Source organism: Panthera onca, chromosome F2, assembly GCF_046562875.1.
Source record: "Panthera onca isolate mPanOnc1 chromosome F2, mPanOnc1 haplotype 2, whole genome shotgun sequence".
Lineage (NCBI taxonomy): Eukaryota > Metazoa > Chordata > Mammalia > Carnivora > Felidae > Panthera > Panthera onca.
In genome coordinates this window covers 46556449-46581277 of record NC_138356.1, presented here as the reverse complement: position 1 = coordinate 46581277, position 24829 = coordinate 46556449, and the positions used below count along the sequence as shown (strand labels likewise).

Genomic DNA, 24829 nt, shown 5'->3' with positions numbered 1-24829 from the left:
TCATTAAAGAAGATGTGCAACTGGAACCCCGAGGATGTGGTCAAAAGTGAAGCCTCTTCCCTGACCCAAAGAAGGAAAGTACATTGTGCCAGGGTAGATACCAACTGCCCTTGCATCTTGTCTCCCATAATGCATGCACTAAAGACCCCCTTAAAGAAGTTCTGAGGTCTCAGACTCTCACTACAGGGCAGGACTCATACCTCAAATATTTGAAGAGCCTACCTGTTTGGCAGGATTTATTTCTCAGTTTTCCCATAGATCTCTACAATAGCTCATTGTCAGAATGTGTCAACAGCAACAGAGAGATAATATATTAGTGCTTGTTGCTCACCTAGTCTGGTTCCCTGAAGAAGAAATGCTGGCTTGAAGAGCAATGCTAAAACAAAATTACCAGTGATGTTCTCATCACCTTTCCAAACTTGTGTTGTGGGATGCCCTTTTTAAAAAGTAGTATTTTAAAAAGAGGAACCAGATGTGTTCCCAAGGGGAAATTTCTAACACCCTCTTACTGAAAAATAAGGCACTGGAATTGAAAGACCATACACTCAGGATTTTCCAGGTTCTGGTCACAGTAAAGTAATAGGTGACATCGCCTATAGGAGACAGGTTTTCAGGAACCAATGCAGTAAATAGTGTATGAGAAGTAATTACTAAATCTAATGGGAAATTTTTATAAGATTTCTGAGATACTGAAATACTCTTCCCTACCAATCCAAAATTAGCAGATCAGAAATTGAAAATAATTTTTCTGGTATCTGTTAGCCAATCTAAGATTAAAAACTGAAAACCAAGCCTATATATTTGGGACTTTTTCATAGCAAAATAGAAAGTACCTGGAAGGCAATCCAAATAAAATCATTTTAAAAGAAGTGATACCGACATATCTGCTGAGGAACTATTCATTAGAATGTTTAGACCAGATCCAAAAATGCTAATCCACTGGCTCTTATGCTGATTATTTCAAGAAGATTTCAAAAAGAAAAAAAAAAAAATAAGATAGCATTCAAAGAAACTCTGCCAGTTCTGAATTTGAAGATATTAACAAATGTACTCAGCATTTCTTTCATCAAAGAAAGTAAAAATATAGCTTTGTATTTAATACAGACTATTTCAAGGGTTTAAAATAATATCATTTGTTTCAGAATGAAAAGTATTAAGAACCATAAGGAAGTAAGGTGTTGGAGGAGGGAAGAAGGGAATGAATTCAAGAGCTCATATGGGAAAGTAAATAAGATTGGCTTTTCCTCTGAGATAGGAGGGGAACTAGAGACAAAGAAGCAGAGAGAGATGACATAGAGAAAGGATGGGTGAAGAGGCTGATGTTTCCCAAAAGACCTGGATGTTTCTAGCAAAGCAGAAAGGGTGGAAAGTTACCTTCGTTTCCCTCACTAGATGGTAAGATCTGTCAAAGCAGGGATTTTTTGGGCCCCTACGGTAATGCCCATCACCTAGCATAGCAAGCGTGGCATATTGTTGATTCTCAATTTGTATTTGTCGAATAAGATGAAGGAAAGAGAGTGGACATTAGGAACTTAGAAGAATGGGGAATACTGGGAATAGCTGTTCGAAATCAATAAGAAATGAATAATGGGGTTGCTAATTTGAGGTTAGCTGGTATGCATTTTTCTGAAGTTCAGAAACAAGAAATAGAAAAGCAGACAGATTGGAATTGGTGTGACTGAGAGAGCGGGATGGAAAAGGGGTAAGAGGGTCCAGTATGCCTGCAAGGGTGATGGAAGCCAGGCTGGACATGGGGTTGAAGATGAAGACCAACTGAAAGCAGCAATAGACGGTCAAGGTCAAGCCCTTCTGAGAACTTTAGGCAATGAGCCCCTTTTATTTATTGTTTGTTTGTTTCTTTTTTTAATGTAATTTATTGTCAAATTGGCTAACATACAGTGTGTAAAGTGTGCTCTTGGTTTCTGGGATAGATTCCCGTGGTTCATCACTTACATACAACACCCAGTGCTCATCCCAACAAGCGCCCTCCTCAATGCCCATCACCCATTTTCCCCTCTCCCCCTGACCATCAACCCTCAGATTGTTCTGTGTATTTAAGAGTCTCTTGTGGTTTGTCTCCCTCCCTCCCTGTAACTATTTTTTTCCCCTTCCCTTCCTCCACGGTCTTCTGTTAAGTTTCTCAACATCCACATATGAGTGAAAACATATGATACCTGTCTTTCTCTGACTGACTTATTTCACTCAGCATAATACCTTCCAGTTCCATCCATGTTGCTGCAAATGGTATGATTTTATTCTTTCAGCAATGAGCCCCTTTACAACACCAATGTAGGGAGTCTGGGTGGCTCAGTCGGTTGAATGTTAGATTCTTGGTTTTGGCTCAGCTCATGATCTCATGGTTCATGAAACTGACCCCTGCATTGGGTTCTGCACTGACAGCATGAAGCCTGTTTGGGATTCTCTCTCTCTCTCTCTCTCTCTCTCTGCCCATCTCCCACTTGTGCTCATGCTCTCTCTCTCAAAATAAATAAATAAGTGCGTTTTTAAAAAAAATTTTTAATGTTTGTTTTTGAGAGAGAGAGAGCAAGTGGGGGAGGCAGAGAGAGGGAGACACAATCCAAAGCAGGCTCCAGACTCTAGGCTGTCAGCACAGAGCCCCAGGCAGGGCTCAAACCCACAAATGGTGAGATCATGACCTGAACCGAAGTCAGATGCTTAACCGACTGAGCCCCCCAGACACCCCATAATTTTTTTAAAGGAGGAGAGAGGGAAGGAAATTAAAGACATGGTTGACATGTGTTATGTGCATTAAAATTATGAACTATCCTAGTCTTTTCTTGCTTGGCGGCACGAGCGAAGAGAGCACCCTGAAGGCCTGAGGCACGCTGTGAGACTACAAGGTGGTGGGGTGCCTCCTGCCCACCCCCAAATGCCATACTCCGCCCCTCTATCGCTTATGAATCTTTGCGCCTAATCATGCTGTCGCCAAGTTCCACTTCTGGTGCTTTGTGTCTCAGCTGAAGAAGATGAAGAAGTCTTGGGGGAAATCGTCCACTGTGGACAGGTGTTGGAGAAATCCCCCTTGAGGGTGAGGGACTTCAGCACCTGGCTGTGCTCTGACTCCCGCAGGGGCGCCCACAATCTGTACCGGCAGTACCGGGACCCGACCGCGGCAGGCGCTGTCACCCAGCGCTACTGAGACACGGGCGGGCGCTCCACACCGCGCCGGGCTCACTCGATCCAGATCATGAAGGTGGAGGAGACCGCACCCAGCAAGTGCCACCAACCCTCAGCCCAGCAGTTCCGGGACTCCAAGCTCGAGTTCCCGCTGCCCCACTGGGTCCTGCGTCCCCAGCACAAGCCATGCTGCACCGCCAAGAGGCCCAACACGTATTTTTAGATGCAGAGCCTCCCTGTCCGGAGGTAGGCCCAAAAAGACTCTTTGGGAAAACCAGAGTGCTCAGAAAAAAAATAAAATAAAAAATTTAAAAAGTACATGTGAGCTATCCTAATTTTTCTCTGTATATCAACATATATAAATACTTGGATATAAACCATCATAAACATCCGCAGATATTTTCTGCAATATTGGGGTTGATAACAATGATCGGAAAATCTATCAGTTAGTTATGTTCTATATTCTGTGCTGTAGGATGAAGCAGAGATCTGGTAAATACTGGGCTCAAGGACCCAGGAGACAGGCTGGAGATTTGAAGCTGCTGAGGGCAGAAAACTAGAATGAAATTCCTAGGTACATGTATCTTGTCCAGAGGTCACTGAGAGGAAAAGGCCTAGAGGTGACAGTCTGACGAGAATCAAAGACCATGGAACTGGTCAGGTCAAACAGAGGGACAGATTAGCAGATACAATACAGGAAGTCAAGATCCAGAATGACTGCGTGTTTGCTTCTTTGGAAGACCCGAAAATCAAACCCTCTGCTAAGACCCTTCAGTTTTAAGTACTCTGCCTTTAACAGCAAACATATTTTCTTTTCTAGGATTTTCTTTTTGAAAGATGAATCTTTTGAATTAATTTTCTTATCATCTCTTACTGAAATGTCACATTATAAGGTTCTATTTTATTTGTTTTAATTTTTTATGACATTATGCAAATACATATACACATATACTTAGGTTTCTCAGGTTGCAAATTCTTAATTCTTCACTTGTGAAAAATTAATGCAAAGTTACATTAGAAGCCTAATTAAGAGAAAACAGTACTTATTGTTAGATGGGAGTGAGGTTGGCGTAGGCACTGGAAGGAGAAGAAAATGAAAGGAACTTCCTCTCTCCTCCAGACTTCCTATGTACGTCTTCTAAATGTAATATTTCAGGGGAATCCATTGTTCATTTTAAAGAAAAACAAAAACTCTACACGTGTTCCTATTGGGTCTATAAATCAGTAAAATATTAAAGTGGAAACAAAAGAATTACCTCCTTGCAATTGACCATTTACGTTAGTCATCACTCCTTGAATTTGATTGCGTTGCAGATTTGTACTTCTGAAAATAGAATGTCTCAAGTATTGTTTCTAAATCCTCGAATGCTTGCTATGAAATTATTTCCTCTTCTATTCAACACTGAAACACTGAGAAGATCATTTAAAATAGCTCCTGTGATGTATGGAACCAACAGTGTACAAAATCTGGATTGGAAGCCCTCCTCTTGTTATTTTTTTTAATGTTTAATTATTTTGAGAGAGAAAGGGGGAGCACCAGTGGCAGAGGGGCACAGAGGGAGGAGGAGATAAAGAATCCCAAGCAGGCTCTGTGCTGTCAGCACAGAGCTCAATACGGGGCTTGATCCCATGAACCATGAGATCATGACCTGAGCCAAAATCAAGAGTCAGGCTCTTAACCGACTGAGCCACCCAGACACCCGTGGGCATCTTCCTCTTCTTGGTAAAAATAAATTATAATACAATTTTAGTGTGAGGGAATCTTTATTTGAACAACACCATCTCAAAATCACAGCATTGTAGTAATTATTCAGTTTTCCCCTCATGTCCTTGTGATATATTATTTAAAAGTTTTGATTTTATCACAGGATATAAAACTCCCAGAAGCAATTTGAAATTGAATACAGATTGCTAGTCCTGACACTTCGGATATATTTCTCCTTTGCTTCGTTATTCAACTATTTTAAAATCTTTTTCTCTTTGATCACTGATAGGAATGTTGGCTCAGCACAGTTATTTTAGCTCCAAACTTGTGATAGTTTTGTTTTGGGGGGTTTGTTGTTGTTTTGAAAACTCCCAAGTATCCGTTTGGGTAAGGTAACAAATTCTTCCCTCTAACCCCAAATATCAGCTGATGTATCCAAGGTATTACATGTCATTTCTCGTCCGCCTTTTGACATCACACAGACTTTTAATCAGTCATTTTGGATTCTGACCACATTTGCCAGGAAGTTAACTTTTAAATACCTCTTCTCCTGACATTTCTGATGGGATTCCCCTGGCAAAGGTAGATGGGATTTTTTAAATTGAAACCACCCTAGAAACAGAATTGCTTTTGTTAATTGCTGATGAGTTTCCTGACAATACCATTGAACAGAAGGGAAGGCAAAAAAAGTGGGAGGATGGCACCTGCAAAAACAGGCTGTCCACGGCCAGCAGGGGTTAGTTTATACTTAGTCACCTTTCCTACTGTTTTCTCCCCGCTTAAATGTCTTGGATCTTCTTACTGTTTCAGTGCTATATATTCTGCCAAAAATACTAAACACAATTTGAAAGGAAAAGGAAAACGTAAAGATAAAACTTTCAAAAATGATATTGCAGGGGGGATAACACTTTCTTTCTTCCTTAAAATTCTGTCTGTGACAGACTATCTTCAAATAAAAGCCACTGAATCCAGTATCCACTCATCTTAAAATAACACTATTGATAATTGCTAATATTTACTGAGCTATTACTAAGTGCCAGGTGCTGAATGCTTTAGACTTATTCCTTCATTTAATTCTCACAGAAATTCTAAGAAGGAGGTACTTTTATTACCCTCATTATAAAGATGAGGGAATAGACATATAGGAACTTTGGCTTATGGGCATTCATCTCCCTGTATTAATAATTTTAGAACTTTTACGGGAAGAGCCCTGAGAATTCAAATACACATGCCTACTTTTTTCACCCACTAACTATTAATACCTACAGGTATAATCAGAGCAGAGGACAGCCACAAGACAGTATCTAGTATTTTTCAAGTTTCAAAAGAGTGTCTTCAGTAATTTTGCTTCTAGGTATATACTCTAGAGAAAGTCTCCCATATGTGCAAAAAGAGACATGTATAAGAAAACTCATTTCTTAAGCAGCTAAAATGAATAAGATAGATTTCCATGTATCAACATGGGTAGATCTTGAAAACAATGTTGATTAGGAAAAAAAAAAAAGAAGGCAGGTAGAATGATACGTTTGGCACAATATCATTTATGTAAAAATGTTGTTTAGCAAAAACTATATTTAGAACATAAAACAACAGAATATGTTATTTGTGAATATGCGCTTATATCATAAAAGGATAACAATGTGAGCCAGAAGGGTAAAACTTTTAGGATAACAGTTACCTTGGGAGGAGAGAAATGGAGGGGGGGGGGGGGCGCTGGGAGGAGTAACAAAGGAGGCTTCAATGCTATAATGTTTCATTTCTTTTGCTTTGAAAAGGAATACAAATATGAGAAAATGTTAACATTTGTTCTTTTAGGAGTTACACAGGTTCCCATATTCTCTGCAAATTTTTGTAATTAAAGAAAGATAAATAGGTATATTTATGCTGATAAGGGGCAGAAACCACTATATTTAGCACGCTTTCCATAAACTTGGGGCGAAATTTTTTTGAAGCACATTTAACTAGATGCCTAATTTATCCATAAAATAATACAGTGTACTATCCATACTATCCACATAACTTTAAGTCTTGTAAATTCAGCACAATCTCCCAAATAAACTAGTTGGAAAAAATGTATTTCTCAGTAATTTCATTAAGGTGAATTTCTTTATGTGGTTTTATGTTATATGGCTCCCTGTCCCAACTCCTGCAATATTATCGAGGCCAGCAGTAAGAATAATTGTCTGGAGACTGTTACAGGCCACACACTTCTGGCCAAAGACTCCTCTTCATGGATCATTATTATCTGGAATGTACATTCTCAAATCTGATTCCCTGACCTGCCCCTTCCTCTCCCTTTCTTCATGTCCAACAGCAGAGAATTTCATTATGAAGGTAAACACCCCTGAATAGAGTCTAATTGGGCTATGCGGTTTCTGTAGTGAGTGTTCCTCATTACATTATTTGTATAAGGTTCTGGGTCATATCTAAAAATATTTCAGCTTGAAAATTAATCTAATCTTTGGTTCATTTGCTTTCGTTTGAATCTTTCACTTGCTAGATAAGAATGCAGTTGAATAATGCTAAATCCAGCATTACTTAAAATGCTATTCATTTTGTTAATGCTATGTTTTGAAGTGAGGAAATTATTCATTGTATACATTTTAAAATAATCTCTTTCAGTTATATAACTAGCAATTAGTACCAGTTTGTTTGTGAGAACCTGTTCATAAACATTTTTTATACCTGCCTTGTTTCAAAAAGGATAAAAGATGGGTTACAGATACATATAATGTAGCACCAGAGACATTAAATCTCAAGTTAGTGAAGAAATGGAAACAGAGGACTCAAGTCAAGAGTAAGTTAAGTATGGGGTGTCTGGGTGGCTCAGTTGGTTGAGCATCTGACTCTTGGTTTTGGTTCAGGTCATGATCCCAGGGTCATGGGATTGAGCCCCACCTCAGGCTTCATGCTGAGTGTGGAGCCTGCTTAAGATTCTCTCTCTCTCTCTCTCTCTCTCTCTCTCTCTCTCTCTCTCCCTCTGTCCCTCTCCCCTCATGCTCTCTCTCTCTAAAATAAAATTTTAAAAATTAAAAAAAAAAAAAGAGTAAGTTAAGCATGTAAAGTGCATTCTGTTTAATCCATATACAGACCAGAAGGAGGCCACATACATAGGTCTAAGCTTCCTCATGGCCAAGAGAAATACTGTCAGTTCCATTAGGTATCCAGAAGACAAAACAAATGGGGATAATAAACAGGGGAAACACAGCTATTCCAGGTGCTAAACCCAAAAAAAAAACATTCTTCAGATACAGAGAGAGTAAATATAGCAACAATTTTCACGGTGCTTTCTTATAAATCCCTTAATGTAAGTCCAAAGTATTACACCAAAGTAAATTCATTAAGGAAATCTGAGAAGAAGGAACCATGCCATTGAATTGGTGGCTGGGAGAGTAGGAAGGGGGTGGTCTAGGCACAATCTAAGGGCTAAAGCATTGCAACTGTTGGTCTTGACATGAGGCTCGTTATCAGGATGACGACAATTTGTTTAAGCCAGGACTCTCTGAGAGTGAAAGGGGTACCATTAATAATTAAGCCTCCACAACAGGTATAAGCCGGGGATCTCCTGAGCAAACTGGGACGTATGGTCATTCTAAGTCCTTGCTCATCACCCACTGATATCCTGCTTCTAGTGCAACACATCACTTTGGACCTAGTCAGCCAAACATACCCTGTCCAACATAGAGTCTAACCAGCTCTAGTTATAAGGGGTTCTGGGGGTTTCTAGCCCAGGTCACCAGCTCAGAGTAGGGTAACTCATGAATCAGTCAAATAGGGAAGGTAATTAAGAAAGACTGGAATAAACAATGGGTAATGGTGGCCTGAGGCTCCAGTCTCTACCAAGAGAAGGTTAAAGGAGATACCATTTCTGATAATGGGTGGGAGGGAGAATGAACCAGATTATAGACAACTGGATGGGTCCCCTGAAGAGGAATGAGATACCCTCCCTCCTAAGGAGCCTAATGAGAGATCTTGTGAAAGAAAACTGCTTGAAGCTGGGATATTGTCATAATGGCTGAAGCACTTAAGCTGTAGTTCTCAAACATGTAGTATGAATTACCCGGAGAGCTTGTTAAAAACTAGATTCCAGGACTACCATCTCACAGATAATGATTCTGTAAGTCTGAGATAGAACCCAGGAATTTATCTTAACAGGTGCTCCATGTGATTCTAGCAATGATGGTTCTAGCCTACACTTTGAGAAATACCACCCTAAAGGCTGATTCATAGCCCTTCAGGGAGTCTAATCTTTCCACAAGAAAGAGTGGCTTGGGCTGGCTTTGGGGAGTATATGGTGCCATTTCCGTGTGGAAGGTGGTGAGCGAGAGATGGGGCAGGAGGAACTGGTGGATCAGAGCAACTCAGCTTTCAGCCACCTGAAGGATTTTTCCCCTGAGGGTCCTAGGTCCTCAATTTGGAAGAGAAAAGTGCTTTCCTCTCCAGATTCCCTCTATGGTCCTAACAATGAAGAGAACCACCCAAGCAGGGACACAGATGACCCCACTTTTAAAATCCTAGCTGGATTAATTCCCACTCTAGCCGGCTTCCCTTTACCTTGTAATAGCGGCTAACGTTTACTGATGATTTACTACATGCCAAGCTTAAGTGCCGTATCTACATTTACTCATTTAGTTCTGAGAACAACCCAATGGGGTAGGTACTATTTTCCCCCTATTTCATGATGGGTCATGTTGAGGAGGGCTACTATGAAGCGCATCCATGTGTGATCTATGACCACAGTGTGGTCTATGTCAGTGACACCCCTTGTGGTACACCCCAGTGTATACACTGGGCCCAACACTGTGGGTCATAGGAGTTCAGTAACTTTCCCAAGGTCCCACAGCTAGAACCCAAGTTCTGAAGCCTCACACATGAGAAAAAGGAGGGACTTGCATAAGAAGAAATTTCTGACCTTGCCGGAAAGGGAATTGAACAAACTGGAGATCAATACACTTATTCACATAGGGACAGGTAAAAGTGAGAAGTCAGGAAGTAGCACATTCCAGTGAATCAACTGTGGCAACCAAGAATCTCCCAAGTCTATCTGGATGAGGTCCCAAGGCTGCCTCCCCAAGCCATATTAAATGATGGTGGAGAATAAAGCCCCCAAGATCCCGTTTCTGGTTGCATTTTTTTTTCCCCAGCAGAACCTTCAAGCCAACTTTCTTGCCTCCAATGTCCTGTCCTATAACATGTTGTTTCTATGATACCTTTGGTCCTTGTATTAGAGTGATTTTCTATGTGTCTGTTTCCTTGTCAAGTTTACAAGCTTCTTGAAGGCAAGGACAATGCATTACCACATTTGTGTCTCCCAATGACCAGAGAAAACCTCCTTGCTCTCTGTCTTATGTATTGGGCATTAAGTTACCTGCCTTCAAAGTTTAGTGGGAAAGACCTACAAATAAGGATGAAGCACTTTACATAGAAAATTATGGAGGTAAGCACAGGGTTGCTATGGAGCCATAAAGGTGGGCCTGACGTAGCCTGTAAGGACCAGCAAAAGTTGCTACATTGAGCCAGGAAGGGAAGGAGAGGGGAGAGGGCATTCTAGGTATAGTAGACAGCACGTGCAAAGAAAAGTAAATGCTCATGTGTAACAGAGAGGGAGGAAAGAAGAAGGAGGAGAGAAGTGGAGGAAGGAGAAAGGATTTATGGTACCCTAAGTAGTTTAATGTGGATGAAAATTTCACTTTGACTGTGACACCAATGGAGGGGGCTATGGTTGGGGTAGAAAAAGAATATGAATTCTAGAGTCAGACTAACTTGCCTGCATGGTCCAAATCCCAGTTCTGCCGCTTACCAGCTATGTAACTTTGAGCAAATTACTTACCCTCAAGCCTCAGATACTAATTTGTTAATGGGATAAGAATAGCACCTATCTTTTGGGGTGCCTGGGTGGCTCAGTCCATTAAGTATCTGACTTCAGCTCAAGTCACTGTCTCCTGGCTGGTGAGTTTGAGCCCTGTGTCAGGCTCTGTGCTGACAGCTCAGAGCCTGGAGCCTGCTTCAGATTCTGTCTCTGTCTCTCTGTGCCCCTCCCCTGTTCTCTCTGTCTCTCAAATATAAATAAACATTAAAAAAATTTTTTTAAAAAAGAAAGCACCTATCTTTTGGGACTCTTATGATTATTAAATGGCTGAATACTTATAAACCACTTAGAACAATGCCTGTCAGGTAACATGTATTCAGTAAAAAGCAGCTGTTATTGTAACCCTGTTCTCTTCCTCTCATCCCTGCTTTCACTCCATTCTAAGCAAGTCTTACCAATTCTGCCTCTAAACAAATACTGGAACCATCCTCTTTCGTCTCCACCTTGGTTCAAAGAACTATGATTTCTTTTCTGGATTCTTGAAGTAGCCTCCTAATTGGTCTCCCTGCTTCCAGTCTTGCTCTGCCACAATGTGGTCCCCAGAGCAACCAGAATGATCCTTTTCAGAGGTAAATCAGGTGTCTCTCCACTTGAAAATCTATTGTGTCTAATCATATATCACACCAACCATTTAGAATTCTCCTTATGATGACCTCAAAATGTCTTACATAATTGGCTTCCTCCTGCCTCTTTAACTCCATGTTCTACTCCCTCGTCCTGATTATGCTTCAGTCTCTAGCTGCCTTAAACTTGGCAACTTTGGCTAGGACCTTTGCACCTACTGTTTCCTCTACCTTTCCCATCCCTTAACTTGTTTGCCTCCTCTTGTCTTGTAGAACCCAGCTCAAATGTCAGAGGAGTAGACTTTAGTTGGAGACACCAAACTAAGGTAACAGCCTTCCTGGTTTCTATATGGTACACGGGTAAATTTATTTCCTTTCCTTTATTTCTTTGGTTTTTTTTTTTTCTTCCTCCCCCCAACTGTGCCACCCCACTCCCCCAGACTATGAGACCAGATACAAGGGCTATCTTTTTCATTGCTATATTGGGACCCCCCCCCCCCCCACCATACTAGGCACTCAATAAATATTTATTGAATTGATTTTGAATGAATTAGAAGACAGTAGGGAAAGAAGGGACAATGCTGCCAAAATTCAAGGCACCTGGGGCCAATTATTATGCCTTTGCAGTAATCTGGTGAATAATGATGAGGCCCTAGCAATAGTTTTCAACCACTAGAATCACCTGGAGAGTTAAAAAAAAAAAAAATATCCTGATGCTTGAGTGCCATCCTCGGAGATACTAACTTAATTGGCAGAGGCAGCCTGGGCATCAGGATTTTTTTTAAAGCTCCTCAGGGGATTCTAATGTGCAAAGTAGAAATCACTGCCCTAAAGGCCGAAGGAGAGTATAGAAGGGAGAGTGCAGGAATGTTTAGCAGGGATGGTTAATTATGAATTGGAAGTGACTGAAAGGAGGGTGCTTGGTAAGAATCCTCGATTTCTGGGGGCGCCTGGGTGGCTCAGTGGGTTGGGCGTCCGACTTCGGCTCAGGTCATGATCTCACGGTCCGTGAGTTCGAGCCCCGCGTAGGGCTCTGTGCTGGCAGCTCAGAGCCTGGAGCCTGTTTCGGATTCTGTGTCTCCCTCTCTCTCTGCCCCTCCCCTGTTCATGCTCTGTCTCTCTCTGTCTCAAAAATAAATAAACGTTAAAAAAAAAAATTAAAAAAAAAAAAGAATCCTCGATTTCTGGCTTGGGCCTGGGTGAATGAGAGACACAAGTTTAGAGGAAAAGAGAAATTCTGTCTTGGACAGGCTGAGTTTGAGGTACCCATGGGGATTCAAGTGGAGATGTTCAATAAATATTTGTTTTTTAATATATCTATGTTGCCTTAGTGAAGAGTAGGAAATCCCTCCAGCTTTCAAGAAGACAAGCAGGAAAAGGCACCTCTGGAAAATATGACAATGTACAGAGTACAAGACCATTTCCACTTTGCACAGCCTCTTTACTCAAAACCTCCTTTCAAGCCATTGCCCTATCTGTTCTTAAATGTTCAACATGTTGATACATTCTCAAGGATTATATTATGTATGAATACTGTTCCATAAATCCATTTAACCTACTATTCTGGTACTACTTGTACAAAGTATCCCATTGATTAAATGGTAGGCAGCCTTCAAGGAGTATAAAACAGCTTTAAAACTTCCAATAAATGAAAATAAACATATTCATCATTACTTCTTTTAAGATTTGTGGTAAAAAAAAAATACTTGGGCTTAACTGCCTTGCTTGTTTAGTTTTCTAATTGGTAAACATTTACTGGGTTACCAAAGCTACCAAGTACCGTCTGAAACACCATGGCTCCTTGGTTTGTTTCTAATTTAAATTGGACAGACACACTAAAACAAGAATAGATAGGGTGATATATTTTGTTAAGTAACAGATGGCAAATGGACATTCTGTCCAGCATCCACAACATTCCATTTCTCAATATGCCAAGGAATCTTGTAGAGAAATCAACTATGAGGGAATGGACCAGGTCTGCAATGAATGTTTATTCAACTAAAAAGAACTGATATTAAATCATGTGCAGGTTAAAAAATTTAAAGGGGGCATGACTGGCTTAAAGGATAAGAGGGGATGGAACAGATAAAGCTGGATTAAAGTAATTCAGAATGTATCAGTAAGTACTGAAGTATGAATTCTGAATACTTAAGCGACTTTGTGAAATTAAGTGATGGGGGGAAGGGAAGAGGAGGGTGGCAGATATTCTCTGCACCCTCACATTGAGCTAAGCGCTGTTGCTAGCAGCCCCTGCTTAAAACTGTAAGAACGAGTGGGTGGGGGCGCAGCCACAGGAGGGGAAAACATTTCACTCGGGGAGCGGCAGAAACTTGCAGCAACATCCCGGCCTTGCTTTCCCTGGGGTCGCCAATCTAGCAGGTGAACCGTGAGAACACAAAGAAACGAATAATTTATGGCGTGCGAAACACCAAAAAGCCAGGGTCCTCGAGTCCAGCATCCCCCATCACCTAGGGGGCAGATCCGGCCACCCCACCCATTCTCTTAGGAGACACCTGCCCCGCTAAGGGCGAAGTGCTGCGGGCCGAGGGGCAGAAAGGACGGCTGACTGGCCCGCGTAGAGGACAAGCGAGGGGCTGCCCTCCCGGCCACCCGGCAGCGGGTGGGGCGCGCCGAGACCAGCCGGGGCCAACGCGCCGGAGCTAACGACAGCGTCCCAGAGCCGCCCGCGGCGGGCCCGGTGGGCGTGACGCCATGACGCACGGCACGCGGGCAGCGCGCCGGAGCGGAGCGGAGCGGGGCGGGGCTGGGTGGGCCGGGGGCGGGAGGAAGGAGTGGGAGGAGGAGGCGGAGACAGCGGGGGCTGTAGGAGGGGGAGAATGGCAGTTGTGGCGCTGGTTCCCGGGAACAGCCGTCAAGACAGAACTGCGGAGGAGGAGTTCGGGAAAGCGGCCCTTGGGACCCCTCCTCTGCGTTCCCTCCGCCCCAGCTGAGAGGCGTCTCGGCGGGTCTGAGGAAACCTCCGTACTTCCTTCGGCTTCTGCCGCTGCCGCCGGGAGATGGGCCTGTTCACCCGCACTCCGGCGCCCACCGCCGCTCCGAGGAGTTGAAGGTACGGGCGGGCACGGGAAGGGGTTGCGCCCGGGTAAAGGAGGGCAGGGGCGGCTCCCGTTTCCGACCCGAGGCGCTCCGGCACGGCCGCTGCCCTCGCGCCCCTTCCCGGGACGGAAATGGATTCAGAAATCCCACGGGAAAGGCGCCGCCTCTCGGGCTCAGCCCGGGGCCGAGGCCGGGGCCGGTCCTGGACCTGGGGGTCAGGCCTGGGGCTGGTTCCGCGTCCCCCGCCCGGCGCTGGCGCCCCCTCGGCCGCTCGGGCTCCGCCCGAGCTCTGCTCTCCCGGCCCTGCCAGTCTGTGGAGTCGGCGGCCGACCCAGCAGTGTTGTGACGGGCAGAGCGGCGCTCCCCTGCAGCACTTCCCGGGCCCCTGAAGCAGCCGACACCGAGGGCGGCCGCCGCGGGGAGGCAGCGGGGGTGGAGCGCATTCCTGATGGGTGAAATCGGCTCTAACGGGACGGATTTCCGGGCCTCGCTGTAAATTCGGAGCGGGGGCCACAGCCCCCCAACTCCTGCTGCGGGGGCTTTAGGGAAGGGGAGGCGTGCGCCCGTGAAGGTTCATCCGGGGGAACTGCCACCCCCTTCAGAAGCAGAAATGAGACGAAAAATGGTGTCGCCGTGGACTCAAAAGATACGTTAACAGGGGTTTAATAGGGGTCTTCCAGGCTTGTCTCCGTCACGCGAAACCTTCAGGGAGTTCCTAGCCTTCGCCCAGGAAGAAACGCCACTGGTTTTGATTTCCAGTTTTTCCTGTCATCTGGGTTCCTTCCCCTCTCTCGTGGCTCTTTCCCCCGGTTTCCATTAATGGGAAGAAGAAAAAGAAGTTTAGGGTTCATTAACCCCGCGGCAAGGGCGATAAGTAAAAGAAGGGAGAGAGAGGTGAAAGCTATTATTTATGGGAGGAAGAAGGGTCTTCGTTGTTTTTTTTGGTTTTTTTTTTTTCCTTCTCTTTGGTCTTTAAAGGTGGAAATACGCGAACAGTGCTTTATTCTGGGTAATATTTACTATGCAAAACGTTGCCGAATGTTCTGTTGGGTTTACGTCGGAAAGGACCCAGCCTTTCCGTGCTGCTGCGATTTTCAAACCCAGGTGTTGACTGGAAATGCTAGTTTTAAATATTAGTAAACAGCGGAGGCATCAAGCAGTCTTTCCCCCTGACTGGCTGCCTTAAAATGATCGTGATCTTTTCTTTCAGTCCCACTTCTCTCTTTTTCTTTTTGTGAGAATATGGCTTATTCATTTTTTATTATTTTAACCTAGATTGCCTTGACTCTTGGTTATGGGAAGTATGACGGTATGCCTTGTTTTCATTTTCAGTTTTGCCATTAACCATCTTAATAGGCAGCTCTCCACGTCTGTTTATAATTGAAGCTATTACCATATTTGCCTTTTTATGCGTCCTTAGCACCCAGCTGCCTGAACTGAATTAAAATGTAAATACTTCTCTCTGTGTAGAAAATGGCGATGATCTATTGTTAACTCTTATTTTCAAATGTTCTTTCCTTGCCAGTTGCAATTCCATGGTAAAGATTTGGAATTCAGTCTTGGGGCTTAATCAAATTATGCGACAACAACAAAACCTTTTCTTTGTTTAATATTCTCCTTTAAAATGACTGTATACAGTATAACTGAAGTTTAAATTTCATGCCTCCATGGAAACTATTAATGTCACCGCAAGGTGTCTTGCTGAGGGAACAATAATTCTACTTTGGCATCTAATGTTAAAGTATTTTTTTCAGTATCTTTGACTTCCAGGAGGATTCTAGTAAGATTAACTTAAAACTGCAGCTTGTTTCAGGAATTGAAACACAACCCAAGTCTTCAGATAGTAGCTACTTAAAATACTGTTGTTTTATTTGGGGAAGGCCTCAGTTGAAGATTGGAGTTTATATAAAGAGCAGTCCCAATTTACTGTCATCTAACCACTGTTTTAATTTCTTTGTAAAATTTTGGTGGTGATTTGCAGAATTTGGGGTGCTTTTCTACTTGACTAAATGAAACCATATTTTTTTCCACCTAATGTATGAAAGATACTGAGATCAGTATCTGTTTTTAAAGATCCTTCATTTTACGGAAAATAAAGGCACCTCATAAATTTGAAGTAGGGAAAGTCGTAATTTTTTTGCAGTTTGAATGTAAGACACCTTGGGGCCACCTCTCTTTAATGGGATCAGATTGAAAGATACTATTCTAATGAGGTTGTTAGAATTAAATATAGTTAATTTGAAGCAAACTTTTTTTACATTTGAAAGAATCTCATATATTACGGAGGGTTCTGATTTTATCTTAACACTTAATTTAGACTTATCACAGAAGTTCTTTGGTTTGTAACCATCTCCCACCCTCCTGCTTTTCTTCTTCCTTTATTTTTTGTTGGTTTTTTTTTTTAATCTGGAGGGCACTGAGGACTGAACAATGTAATTTTCTGAATTTATCAAAGGGGAAGAGGAGGACAAATATTTGTGATAATATGTAAAAGTCCCTAAGCTAGTTCTGGGCACAGAGTAAGAGTGAGCTGGGGATAAATTTTGTTACATTGACATCTGAATTGCCTTCTTATTCTATCTTGAAGTTATAAAGGAAATCTCAGGAATCGTTACTTGTTTTTCTGATGCTACTAACAAGTGACAGTTGATTGTCAAAGGCAGGCTGGTTTTGCACTAAACTTCATGCTCTTTTATTGTTTGGGGCCCGTATAAAAGATAGGCCATTTTGGACTGGAGAGCAAACAGAAGTTAATTTCTAAACTTATATTTGATTGCATTGTATATTTGATGGCATGGTAGCACTAATAGTTAATGATTGAGAGGGCCCATGATCATATATGAAGTATGTTAGCTTAAATTTGGTTTGACTCCTTTTTAGCAAAAGGCTAATCCAGTTACTTAAGGAGAATAGCTACATTTTCCTTAGGCGATTTTTGGTTTCCCCAATCGGGAGTAATTATTATTTTTCTTCAGGTTTTTTTTTTTTTTTTTTTTTTTTTTTAATAAAGTAAGTTTTCTGTTTGCTGGCAGCAGATGTGTAACATTGAAACAACTATGTATATAGCCACACCTGCACACAGCTAAAGACCAAGGAATAGTATTCCTTTCCTAAACACATCTGTATTTCAGATGCTGGTAGACTTCAACCAAAAAAGGCAGTGAAATCATTTTGGGTAGTCAAAACTTGGGTACTTCATTTTGTTTCTCAATAACTATCATATATTAGTAATACTTTATTAAATTAGGAAAAATTGCCACCTTTTGATAAAGTAGTTTTGTTTGTATTTGCTCTCTTTGTAGCTGTCAAACCTGAACATTTAGTTTATTAGTAACATTTTCCTGAAAGTTGTACCATTAGCCTTAAAATCCTATATATTCTTGACCTATTGATGTTACCTAGTATTTTATTTTAAAAATCATTTGCTAGAGAAATACTACTTGTTAATTTGTTTCAGAAACCCTATTTGGGAGAGTTTTCTTATGTGAAAGCTTCAGTAGAACAAAACTAATGAGTTGTTTCAGCCCTCAAATAAGTTTGTGCATTGAATTATAAAGCAAAATCCTACAGAAATTACCTAGTTTAAGCTGAAAAGAAACTTCAAAACTCAGTCTTGGGTTCAAAAAACTGACGTTGGCTGCTTGAAATTATGTACACTTACATTTTCAACCTCTTTCCTTCTTTGGAGACCCCTGGAAGTATAAATAACCCTGCTGTAATGTGAATAGCAGGCAGGTTGCCAGTCGAAGAGACAGTTTGAGAGAGGTGAGCCATAAAGAGGGAGCAAACTAGTTAGAGGGAGGGATCAAGAAACCAGGAGAAGCTACTGGTAATGTGATAGTATTAGGCTTCCAGATACATATTATATAGCATAGTAATATAACTATTGTATCACAAAAATAGTCATTAGTGTGAATCTTTGTAATTTCTTAGTTATATATTGACCGTTGCTCCCCCCAAATGGTAAAGTATTCTAAAATTAAATTATCTTTATGCATTATCACAAATGAGATAATATATGTAAAATGTGCAGAAGTGTAGGAGATAATTTAAGCTCTTTGATGGCAGGGACCATTCTCTTTCTTCACTGTTAAAGTCTCAGAACGTTGCATAAAGCTTGACAATAATAGATGCTGAGTAAGTATGTACTAACTGAATAAAGTATGTATATTGTAAGGTATCTATGTCATAACTTTCTTTCCAGCAGGGCTGTCTAAGAGAAATTTAATGTGAGTCATAAATGTAATTTAAGATTTTCTATTGGCTAAATTAAAGAGAAACAGGTGTATTAATTTTCATAATATATTTTATTTAACTCCGTGTATCCAAAATATTATCATTTCAACATGTATGAATGAGTGCCTTTACATTCTTTTATTCATACTGTCTTTTTTCCAGTATGTGTTCACACTGGGCAGCATAGCTCTAGGGACATTTTTGTATGAAATGTTTGTTCCTTTCCACAGAAATTCTATTAAATTAGATGCCTTACCTATTTAACTATAGACTCCTGGGAAACATCAACCTAAAGACCAATTTGAAAAAATCAAGAGACAGAGTGGGTCTCTTAAATAAATCAAGGAGATACAAAGAGTGAAATGAAAAGGTTACAAACCTGGAACTGTTTTAGTCATGCTCAGGTGCATCTGCTTGAATACCTGTTTGCTTTTATCAGAATGCTGCACCAACTTTATTTGGCTGTGGAACTTAGCCTAGGGACACTAGTGTTCTCATTGCACTTTGCATTTTATAAGTGAGAAAACTCTAGAGCTGTTCAGTATATCATCACTAGCCACATGGGGCTATTTAAGTTTAAATTAACATTTTAAAAAATTAAAATTTCAGTTCCCCAGTTGCACCACTCCCATTTCAAATGCTCCATAGCTGTAGGTGGCTACTGGCCACCATATTGGACAGTGCAGGTCTAGAATACTTCCATCATTTCAGAAAGTGCTGTTGGACAATGTGGTAGAGCCAAAAGCTCAGACCACCTTCTATTTTCCCAGACTGAAATTTCATTAATCACCTGGTTTCTGAATGATTACGTTAGTCTTTTTGTTTACAAATCATTTGCTTCCCACAGATAAATTTCAGATTTTTCATGGTATTCAAAGCCTTCCACAGTCTAACCTAAGTCTCTCACCATTCTACTACCAAAAAACCCACACTGCAGCCAATTGATCTATTTGGTAAATATGTTAACAAAATGTGGATAGTTTTCACCTCCATGACTTTTCCTATGCATTTGTCTGTCTGGAATACTCTTTTTCATCTTCTCTGCTTATCTAAGGTCCTTCTCTTCTTTCAAGGCCTGACTCGTATCTTATCTCCACAATCATTGTAGGTCAGTGATTATAAAATTTTTTTCCAAATGAGATATTATTAACAGGTTCCAGGCTAGGATGGGAACATCTCTTTTGAAGGCCACCGTTCAACTTACTACGTGATTCCAGAAATTTTTATTAAGGACATTAGTAAAGTGTATTATGTTTATGCAAAAAGGCAAAGGGTATTCATCCATAATAATAGTTTGTTTTTTTTCCAGTATATGAAATTTATTGTCAAATTGGTTTCCATACAACACCCAGTGCTCATCCCAAAAGGTGCCCTCTTCAATACCCATCACCCACCCTCCCCTCCCTCCCACCCTAAGTTTTTTTTTTTTTTTTTAATTTTGCTAGCTGTAAGGAAGCATCTATTTGATTTAGCTATATTTGTGAATAACTTCTTACTAGGGAACCACTGCCACCCTTGATTTGGACAAAATAGTCATTGTGCTATATATACATAATACATCTTGTGCTGTACATAATATATCTTTTCTGAATGGTTTTATTTTCGCCATTCACACCTATTTATCTGTCCCTACCCCTCTTTCCAAAGGACCTTCCTTATTTCATGATTTTAAGAGTGCCTATTTAAGAAATGTTGGTTATTCATATAAACAAAAACTGAAGGATAGATTAGTTCAGGCAGTTTTTATGTAGATCAGAGATTTAAAATCTGGTGCTGCAATGGGCCTAGTCACCTTTCCAGATTCTGTGTATTATAAGAACATCTTATATTGATTTATTAATTGTAACTGATTCCAATGTAGGAGGTAAGAGGACTTCCCATATGCAGTAGTCTCATGGGAACTTCTTTCTTTTGTTTTTATACTTAGACTTGGTATGATAAGTTACTAATAATGAAAAAAATCTCTTCTGTAACAGTCTTGTCTGAGTGGTTCAGAGTGTTTCAAAGACATACTTTAATATTAATCCAGTGAAATAGATGATAGCACATTTTCCCTTGTTTATAGACAGGATAAGAGAGTGAAGCATAGTCATGTTGGGAGAGTTGTGAAACCAAGAGAAGTCTTATATCCTGACTTTCAGTTCAACTTAGTAATTCCAGTTCAGTGTCCTATGTGCTTCTGTATTTGGTCTCAAAAAATACGTTAATCGGTTAGAAAAAGATTATCAGAAAGGCAAAGATTATACTCATTCAACTGGATTTACTAAAGCAGAAGAGTATACTAACATTTGAGAGAATTTGGAGATAACTTATTATTGTTTGTTTATTTTTGAGAGAGACAGAGAGAGATCATGAGTGGGTAAAGGGCAGAGAGAGAGAGGGAGACAGAATCCCAAGTAGGCTCCACACTGCCAGCACAGAGCCTGACGCTGGGCCCAAACCCATGCATGAACTACGGGATCATGAGCTGAAATCGAGAGTCAAATGCTTAACCAACTGAGCCACCCAGGTGCCCGAGGATTTGGAGGCATTCTTAAAACAAAACCAAAAATTCTTTATCTCACAGTCTAAATTATCCACTTTTCACTCTGGAATATGCTGTATATTAAAACTCTACACATTTGTATGTTAGAATCATAGTCTTTTAGACATTATCTGGTCCAATCACTTCAACTTTCAAATAAGGACATTGAAATTCAAAACAGTGGATAGACTAAGATTTCAGACTAGGTTAGTATTTCCCTTCTGTTGATCTGTAGCAATGAGTATTTTAACCAGTTCAAAATAGTTTGACACCTAGGTATCTTTTTTAAAACCTATTTTAAAACTTTTGAATGTTTCTGGGCACTCTGTCATGCCCAGCATTTTGCATTATGCTTTCCCAGCTATTTCCCTACTGGTGTATTGTTTCCCTTTCTGAACAAAGAGGGTCTGGAATGAGCCAGCCAAAATGTTTTTAATCTTTTTTTTAATTGGAAAAATGGAATGAATAATGCCTTTTCTTTCTGCAGTAGCTTGCTTTTTGTAATAGATTAAGTAATGAGTATTATTTGTAATGAATATTACTAAAACCACAAAGTACCATTCTGTTCTACCTCCCAATCACTAACAGGCTTTAAGTGATAAATGTAGCAGGTGTATGTTTGTGAAGCTGTTTAAGGACTGCTTCTTTGGAGAAGCTTTGGGGTATATGGGAATCATTTACTCTGAACTTTTAGTTTCTTTTTCTGTGAAATTGTAGAAACTATTTTAAGGACAGAGCTCATGGTAGTGTATTTGAGTCTTTCTAAAGAACTTTGCTGGAAACCGATAGTGCCTATGCTAATCATCTGTTTCAGTTACCCCCACTTCACCCATTTATAAGTAGTTGAACTGAAATTATCCCACTTGTAATATTAGAACGATCACTTGAGGTAGGTTTGTAGCTATATAAACTTAAGACTAAAATAATTATTTATATTTACCTTAGAGAATTTAATGTATTATACTGATGTGTTCTAAACTACCAAAAGGCTAACTTTTCTGATTACATTAGAAAAGCCCTTTTGGAGCCAAGAATTTGTTTCATTTTATTTCTAGCCTTAAGTGTTACAATCCTTCCAACAGTTTTATCCAGTATGTGGTTTGTGCCATCCTCTCAGGTATTTGTAGTAGTTTGGATAATATTTAAGTGGTTAATATGTGCCATACCCTCTGCTGGATTCTTTGTATATGTTATTTCACTTAATCCTAATAATAATCTGGTGGGCTGTAGGTATTATTGTTCTTATTTTATAGTTGAAGAAACTGTCTTAGTAATTTAACACAATGTCACACACCTAGCTAATATGTGTCAGAGGCTGAACTTGAACCCAGATGTAGTGACTCCAAAGTTCATGCTTTACTTTCTGGATAAAAAGTTTCTATCATGGGGTGCCTGGGTGACTTAGTCAGTTAAGCCTCTGACTTTGGCTCAGGTCATGATCTCCTGGTTCGTGGGTTTTAGCCCTGCATCTGGCTCTGTACTGACAGCTCAGAGCCTGGAGCCTGAGCTCCAATTCTGTCTCTCCCTCTCTCTCTGCCCTCCCCCCACTCACGCTCTGTCTCTCCCTCTCTCAAAAACAAACATTTAAAAAAGTAGTTGTGGGGGTGCCTGGGTGGCTCAGTTGGTTAAGAGTCTGACTTGGGCACAGGTCATGATCTCGTGGTCTATGAGTTTGAACCCCTATCTGTGCTGACAGCTCAGAGCCTGGAGCCTGCTTCAGATTCTTTGTGTGTGTGTGTCTTTCTCTGCTCCTCCCCTGCTTGTGCTCTGTCTCTCTCTCTCTCTGTCTCTCTCTCTCTCTCAAAAATAAATAAACATTAAAGTATATATAAAAAAATAGTTGCTATCATTACCCCACATTTGTATAGAATTTAAAAATCCCTTCCTCATTTTATCTTCTACTTTAAATTTTTTACCTCATTTTATCTTCCCCCACTAAGGTAGGTAAGATTATTGTGTCTGAAATAGATAACCCCCAAATCTCATGGTGGAGCACAATGAAAGAGTTTATTTCTCATCACACAAAAAACCATGTGGATGACTCAGATATTCAGATTCCTTCCATCTTGTGACTCAGCTGCCCCTATGGCCTGCTTGGAGTCCCCCCCCAGAGTTACTAGTGAGACCTCAGAGGATGTTTGAAGGGCTGATTTAGGGACCAGTTCTGGAAGGAGCATACATCATTGAACTCACATTGGTCAGGACTAGACACATGACTGCATCTAGCTACAAATGGAATGGAAAATGTGGTCCTCATATGTGCTCAGGAGGAAAATGAAACAGGTGAGTATATAATATCTCTGCCACAGTTGTGTTTTCCCTGTTGTACAAATGATACAGAGAAGTTGTTACTAAACCAAAGCCACAAAACCACTTGGTAGCAATAAATAGAACCCAGATTTCCTTAGAGCTGCATACAATATGCTCACGTTTCTGAGGAGACATTCAAAAATTGAAAGGCATTTAGACTGTATTTCTAGCATCATTGTTGATTCTTTCTCATTGGACATCAAATATTTTACCTCTTTGTGTCCGTTACGTTTTAAATAGAGATACTGCTATTGACTCTATGAAGAATGACAAACTTAACATCTTCCAGTGGTAATTGCCATTTTAAGTGAAGATGACATAATAGCATTAAAATCTCTTTATATGCCTATTTATAATCAATTGTCTTTTGTTTTTTTTTTTTAAATCTTTTTTTAGTGTTTATTTCTGAGACAGAGCATGAGTGGGGGAGGGGCAGAGAGAGAGGGAGACACAGAATGGGAAGCAGGCTCCAGGCTCTGAGCTGTCAGCTCAGAACCCCACATGGGGCTTGAACTCACAAACTGTGAGATCATGACCTGAGCCGAAGTCGGTCACTCAACCGACTGAGCCACCCAGGCGCCCCTCAATTGTCTTTTGAATATACAATATTGATTAGCCTTTATTTGTAGAATTTTGTTTCCTAAATGTTTGATAAATTATTCTAGGCCATCTACATACCTCACGTTTATTCTTGCATTGTGAACCGGAGACATTTGTTTTAGGAATGAAAGTTGTTTTTTAACCTTCCCCAAAACTTAACTCTTTTGGAAAGAACTGCAACTTCAAATCTTAATGGAATACAAGTATGTTCTAACTGAGGTAATAATTAGTACAGATACGAATATCATACTAATATAAATTACTGAGAGCGGAAAATTTACAGATACTGAAAATAACTTTTACAGAAATTCCAGCATCCCAGCAGTAGCTGTTAACTTTTGTTATACTTTAGGCTCCTTGGAGAATTTCTTGAGAGCTGTGGCTTATGTCCCTAGAATATACATATATTCATGATTTAGTATACTGTTCTAGAGATTTCATGGATTTCTTTGAAGCCTGTCCATGTATTAGCTGTTATTTTTAAGCATTTTTACCCTCCTCCAAAAATTTGTTGTTGTGCCTATTATATTTTTACCAGATTGTATAAGGAGATGTTTAATAATTGACAGTTTTTATAAAAGAGTGTGTCCTCTTAATATTATTTGGAGAGCAAGACTTATGCTTGGAGCCTGCACTGCTACTCCAGCTGAATTTGGCAGGTATATTGGGGGATAGATTTATTAGAGGAAAATAGGGATTTTCCAAATTTAAAGTTGGTAAAATGAATGGCATAACTTAAAAACTTTAAACATTTAAATCTTTTGAGTAACAACAAGGTTTATTGTAATAAACTTAAGTGGTTTATATTTGTTTAGGGAAAGGCATAT

At 40.5% G+C, this 24829-nt stretch overlaps 1 protein-coding gene and 1 pseudogene across 1 annotated transcript in view; both read left to right on the top strand.

Annotated features, from left to right (window-relative positions):
* The first annotated feature begins 2777 nt into the window (after positions 1 to 2777).
* LOC132674719 (large ribosomal subunit protein eL20 pseudogene) lies at positions 2778 to 3361 on the top strand (annotated as a pseudogene).
* Positions 3362 to 14075: 10714 nt separating this feature from the next.
* RNF19A (ring finger protein 19A, RBR E3 ubiquitin protein ligase) overlaps positions 14076 to 24829 on the top strand; it is a 68210-nt gene continuing 57456 nt past the window's right edge. Inside the window, exon 1 of the mRNA XM_060611018.3 lies at positions 14076 to 14345. The gene's annotated coding sequence lies outside the window, so the exon portion shown is untranslated. The remainder of the gene's footprint in view (positions 14346 to 24829) is intronic.